The following is a 6,713-nucleotide window of genomic DNA, read 5'->3' as shown; positions in this document are numbered from 1 at the left end:
AACAAAACTGACCAAGTAAAGAGGTCACTGTTGAGCGATTTCCGCAAGTGCACGGTTTCGCTTGTAGTAATAAAAATATCGATCCCACAGGGATACGTTTTTTAACGAAAAAACTTATTTTTTGAATCTGTTAATTTCGAACTAGTTAGATTTACTATTAAATGTAAATGAAAAGTGAAAATTGGTTTAATTGAATTTAGGAAATTTGTTTAATTGAATTTGTGAACTTTGAGTATTTGAAAATGCTGGAATAAGATTTTATATTTAGAATAAATCGATTGTTAGAAACGTCTTCTGATTTTAAGGATGAATTTTACAAAACAGGAACATTTAGAACTTTTTAGAAAAACGAATGAATTTATTCATTTGCATTAAGCAAAGAAAACAACTTAAACTTTGTATCAATTATGATGATGAAATAAATGAAGGAACCTCTAATTAATTGGCTTTGAACGCGACAAAACCCTTTCGGGATAGTTGCCCTTACTCAAATTAAAACTCTTTCGAGATGATAATTTGCCTAAGTGTTCAACAAAGTTTCCTTGTAATGATTTTGAATTCAAGTGCATATTAATGAAAACACCAGCCTCACTTATGTTGGATTGGTTACCATAAGTGCTGCATAACGATTTGTCGAATAGAACGGACTTTATTAGATGAAATATAAATTGATACAAGTTTACAGAGAACAAGGAGCATCGAGTTCTTCGAGGGCGTGTAAGTGAAGGGCTTGATCGGTTCCGCTTCCTTGGGTTTCCTAAGAGGTTGTCAGGCTCAGGGGCGAACACTCTACTCAATCTTCTCGCTGTAACTTCGTAATAGGGATTCGGTCGGCCACTACCATGATGCAAACTAAAACTGGAACAATGTCTAAACGCTACTGAGTTGTAATTAAACTATAAACAATATGTGTACCTCATCTTGTTTTGTACAGAATCTAATTTCTAACTCTCGAAATGTGTTTACTTAGAACTTCGACATAAGTTCTACGCTCTGATTCTATATCTATATTATAACATTTCACTGCCACTTTTTCTCAACATCAACTCTTTATTTATAGATGTTGAAGGGTTGTGTTTGAAGTGATGTATCCGTTGGTTAAGAGTCGTGTCCGTTGTGAAAGGACGTCTTTATCCACTTGAACGAACGCGTTTCTTGGATTTTCAGCATGTGTTAAATGCTCTTTGTAAATTTTCTGCACTTACCGAGGATGGTAATCCGCGGCCGTGAATGACGTAGCATTGAGTTGAGCTTCGGACGAAGGGGAGAAATAGCTATACCACGCGTGTCGCGGCCGCGGGTTGAGGATCCACTGTCGCGGCTCGGTAAGTTTTCTCACTTCTTAGCTTTCATTCGTGTCTTCGACTTGGCGCTTTCGATTTACGTCGTCTTTGACTCCTTTTGTAGGGTTTTTCTTCTGTTTTAGATCCTTTTTCGTTCCTATTTGGATTTTACCAAATATTTAGGTACCTTGCAAGAAAGAAAGATATTCGAGAGTAAAAGTAATCTAAACAGATATAAATAACACGAATTTGTAATAAAAATGATGTAAATGTTAATGATATTTTAGGTCTATTTTGGGCTTAACAGTCACGCTGGGTTGTATACATTGAGTATCTGAGTTCAGGAATAGACTCAAGTGCTATCTCCTGACTTAACGAAAGAAGCTGACTTAGTCACCAGTTGACTAAGCTAGTGTCTTAATATACTCAGCGCGCTGTGTAATCCTTTTTCAAAGAAAAAGAAGTCAGCCTTAACGTACTAAAATTTGAAATAGTTCCTATCCCCCCCCCTTGGAACTAACTTGTTACGTTATAAGGGACCAACACTAGTGACTTCACACTGATTGGATATACTGATGCTGACTATGGATGAGACAAGCTAGAACGAAAAAGCACTTCAGGAGGATGTCAATTCCTGGGGAGCTGTCTAGTGTCATGGTTTAGTAAGAAGCAGTCATCAGTAGCATTGTCTATAACTGAAGTTGAGTACGTTGCTGCTGGAAGCTGTGTGGCTCAAGTCCTATGGATTAAGCAACAGCTTGAGGATTATGGTGTCAAAACAGAAACAATAGAAGTCAAATGTGACAACAAAAGTGCCATTGACTTATCTAAGAATGCAATCCAACACAGCAGGATGAAGCATGTCAGCATAAGACACCACTTCATCAGGGATGATGTACTCAAGGGTGAGAACAAGCTGACCTACGTATCAACAAATAAACAGCTTGCAGATATCTTCACAAAGCCTTTGGCTCGTGAGCAATTCAACATACTAAGGGAAGCTATCGGTATGTCTAATCCTCTTCAATAAATTCTATGCGCTAAATTAAATGTTGAGTGATTGCCATGCTGGTGATTTGTGAAAGTTTAGTAACTACTGCATGCTGAGTTAAGAATAACATGAATTCACCCTAAGCTGAGTAGACATACATGTTGAGTGATTCTCCCTAAAGCCGAGTTACTAAAATCCAAAAACTATCCTACGTAAAACTAACTACTCAGAAATCACAAAACGTTTGACATTCTCTATACTAAGTAAATCTCATTTAAAACATTAAATGCTAGCATGCGCATTAATGTCCACCTATGATAACGTAAGCAATAATGATAAATCCTATGCGCCGAACGTGTCATAAATGACAGAATCCCTGTCGGTTGATAATCTCGAGGGTAAAACGGCTAGTTCAACGTTTAGGATTCATTAGCACCACTATAAAGTGGAAGTTTTCCCACTTATCACTCTTTACACACGAAAACCCTTGGCATTCGAATCTCTCTCTCTCTGAATCTCAAAATTCTTTCAAAAGCTCATAACAATGGCGAAAACCCAGAATCCTTCTGGTAGTGGTAACAATGAAAATGAAAACCCTAAGTCTCCACCTCAACTCAGTCAGCACGACTTAACTCCAAACAGGAACCCCCAAACCGACCTAGGAACCTCTTCAACGAAGAAGAAGAAGGCTAAGCAGCCAAATGAGAAATTCTTCATCAAATTATACCCGAAAGTGAAGAATCATGAGGTTCTCCGATGTAGGTGGTTCTCCCCAAGCTTCATAACACATGAGCAACCGTTTTGTGAATGGATTGCGAAAAACAAATGGACTGGACTCTTTTCGCTTCCAGGGAAAGCCTACCCTAGGTTAGTGCGTGAATTCTACTCCAAACTCTGTGTTGATGGAAGTAATGCTGACCACATAGTCACTCACGTTAAGGGTAAGAAGCTCACCATTACCCCTTCATATCTCGCAACCTTGCTCAACCTTCCAAACACCGGAAAGGAGTTTAGAGCTACAAAAGAAAAGCTGGATCACGTAGCTACATTTTGTAAGCTAGAGGGATATAAAGGGGAAATACCCAGCACGTGCATGGGACAAAACCAAAAGATGGCGCACTATATACTGACCAACTTCATCTTCCTAAAGTTCAACTCAGCATCATCCCCTTCAAACTTCGAGCAGTGCTTCATCTGGCACATGCTGACCTACACCCCTCTCAACATGCCGGTATTTCTAGTAGGAGCTCTTCAATGGAGTACTATCAAGCTCAGGCTGGGCTCTCTTATTACCCGAATCCTTGAAGACTACCAAATCGATGTAACAACAGAAATAGAAACCGTGGGAACTGAAATTACTGCTGCGTTACTGTTTGGGTTAGGCTACAACCAACCTATCAAACCCAAGAAGGGAGAAGGGGTCATTGAGGGAACCCAAGGGGAAGCTAAGGAAGAAGTTAAGGAGGAAAATCTGGAAGAAGGGGATGCTGAGCTTCCTCAGAATGAGGATATCGCTGTAGTCGAAGCTGCTATCCAAACCAAGCAAGAAAAGAAACGCAAGGCAATCCAAACCAACAAAAAGGATGTCGATGCTGTCCCCAAGAAATTTCGGGTTGTATCTAAGGGGAAGAAAATTGATGCTGACCAAGGAAGGTCAACAGAGAAAAGAAAAAGGGGAGATGAGCCTGAGGAGCTAGAAAGTGAGGGAACTCCTCTGAAAAAGAAGAAGAAAATAGCTGAGCTGAGTCCAGTTGAAGCTGTTCCTCTTGGGTTTGCTGTCCCTGATGATGCTCACTTCATCACAAGTCAAAGGACTGACCTTGAGCAAACTCCGGCTAATCAAGAAGAAGAAGAAGAAGAACAAAGTGATAATGAAGTTCAGCATGATCATGATGAGGATTGTTGGTCCCTTGTTTAGTTGCAAGTATAGTTCCAAGGGAGGGGTTAGGAACTATTTAAACTTTTTTTTCAATTTAGGCAGACTTCTTTTTCTAAAGAAAAAGGTTTCAACAGCGGCGCTGAGTAAACAGCAAGATACTGGTTTAGTCAACAGGTGACTAGGTCAGTTTCTTAGCTTGAGTCAGGAGATAGCACTTAGAGTCTATTCCTGAGCTCAGACGTTCAACGCGCACAACTCAACTTGGCCTCTTTACTTGGTCAGTTTTGATTATTTAAAGCAAGCAATATAGATAAGGAGTTAAGGTTCAAAAATACTTCACTCAGCAGATTTATCCAGGTTCGGCTTCTTCTAAGCCTACGTCCTGTCCCCGGAACACTTCCGAGATTTCGAATCCTCTACTGAGCTCTTTAAAGGTAGAGCCTCAAACCTTTTACAATATCATCAATTGAGTATGACAAGAGTACCTTCCTCTATACTTCTACTCAATCCTAATCTCTCCACTGAGTACTTAAAACCGAGTACTCAGCCTCTCCTTTCTATCTCTAGAAATGATAAGTGTTTTTGTCCTAATACAAAGATGTGCTAAGACACTTTAGACGATTTACAATCACTCTAGACTTTTACACAGATATGAAAATGTAGTGTAAGAATTTTGCTTTGCTTCCTGCTTGCAGAACTTGTAGAGATTTGGTCAGCGTAATGGCTTGATCAAGTTCTGTGTGTTGTGAAGCTTGTGATGGCACTATTTATAGAGACGTCTGGTCATTCGGTCATTTCGAATTTCAAAATAACCATTGGAGGGAAACGGCTATGTGTCGTTGTCATCCTGACTTGCACAGAGCTCTCGGCCAATCACAATTGTGTATCTTCTGTCCTCGGTCAGCACAGCAGATGGTCTCTCCTTTTATGGTAAAGTCAACTAGACAGCATACTGTGTCGTCTGAACTTTGCCAAAAGAGGAAACACTTTGTCTGGAAGTTTTCCTTTGCCAGCTACTGTCTTGTACGCTTTGTCGAGACTACTCAGTAGCTTCATCTTGAAGTTGTTCCCGAAGGTCTTCTAGATCCTTCCGATTGCTAAGTTGCGTTTTGAACAAAACGGCAACGTCTTGATATACGCGGGCCGAGTGTACTGAGTTGTTTGACTTGGGCCTTGGCTTCCGTATTGGGCTTGGGCCATCCAATCCTTATGACTTATAACATTTATACTCAACATTGAACAAACACATTAGTAGGATAAATCAAAGCATTTAAACTTAGTGTGTTTAGAATATGTATTTTAACAATTTTGTCAAATCAAAATTATGTAGAAAGGTGTTTCAACAAACTCCCTCATTTTGATGTTGGCAAAACTGTTCAGCAAGGAACTCAGTATGAGCTCCCCCATGATAGTTGACCTAGTATAATTAAGCAAACTCTCCCGTAAGGGTTGAGCTACTGACTTAGTTTTTCTTAAGACATTTAAGGATTTAAATGAGTAAGTCTAAGGTCAGTTTTCAGATATAGGTCAGCTATATCACATATTCTATTTACTCAGTGTTAGGCGGAAGTTTTTAGACATATAGAGCGCGCTGACTAATTTGTTGTTCAATGAGTTCTTATCAGAATATTTCATAAGTGTATGGGTTCATGTCAAACATGTTATCAGCATATCTTTTAGTCAAATATTGTAAGTGTTAAACAAGGCTGATATAAATGAAGATACATAATAACTCAGTACTTATTAGCATATATCATAACTCAGTATTTGAATAGGAAAAGTAAGTATGATATATAAGTTGAAAGAAGTCAGCAGTTACACAGCAAAAGAAAATAACACATAGATTACAAATGTTAAGACCTAGCCTATCTATTTCTTTTTCTTTCCCTGTGACTGACTTCGCTCGTACTGACGTTGCTCATGCTGAGCTCTAGCAGCTTGCGCTTTCTCCCCCATTTTGTCAACTTCAGGGAGCTTAAACGCATCGGTTAAGACAGCTCGAGTCAGTTCTTGTGAAAGCTCTTTGAGTTTGTCAGCACTTTCATTGACTCCATCAAAGATGGCAACTCCATCAGCTGATACTTCGACTGGTATATGAAGATCAGCAGCACTGAGCATATTTACGCTGAAAGCTTGTGCGTTGGCTTGCCAAATGAGAGCTTCAGTGAGACCAGCAAAGACTTGGTGGAAGGTTTTCAAGAGTGCTGAGCCATAATGATGACGCTGGATATTGTTATGACGGATGTGATTGAAGGATTGCTGTGCAAGAGATAGCAACTCATTTTGCTTCATCGCGTCAGTATCCATCTCTTGCTTGTTGAGGTTAAGTAGCCGTATGGCCTCACCAATTTGCTCGACTGAGCACTGACTATAGGATACCATTTGCTCATTTATCTTAAGTTGCTCAGTGTGAAGCTGAGCAAAGAGCATCTTGAGTTCTGAGGAAGTGGCGTAGTCAGTGTTCACAGCAGACAACTTCTGAACTTGTTGATGGAGTGAGTTCAGATGTTGAATTATTGACAGCTGTATCTCTGCCAACTTGGCAATTGAATCCTGCTTA

Source organism: Euphorbia lathyris, chromosome 5, assembly GCF_963576675.1.
Source record: "Euphorbia lathyris chromosome 5, ddEupLath1.1, whole genome shotgun sequence".
NCBI lineage: Eukaryota > Viridiplantae > Streptophyta > Magnoliopsida > Malpighiales > Euphorbiaceae > Euphorbia > Euphorbia lathyris.
The sequence above is the reverse complement of the archived record's forward strand: the minus strand, read 5'-3'. Positions refer to the sequence as shown.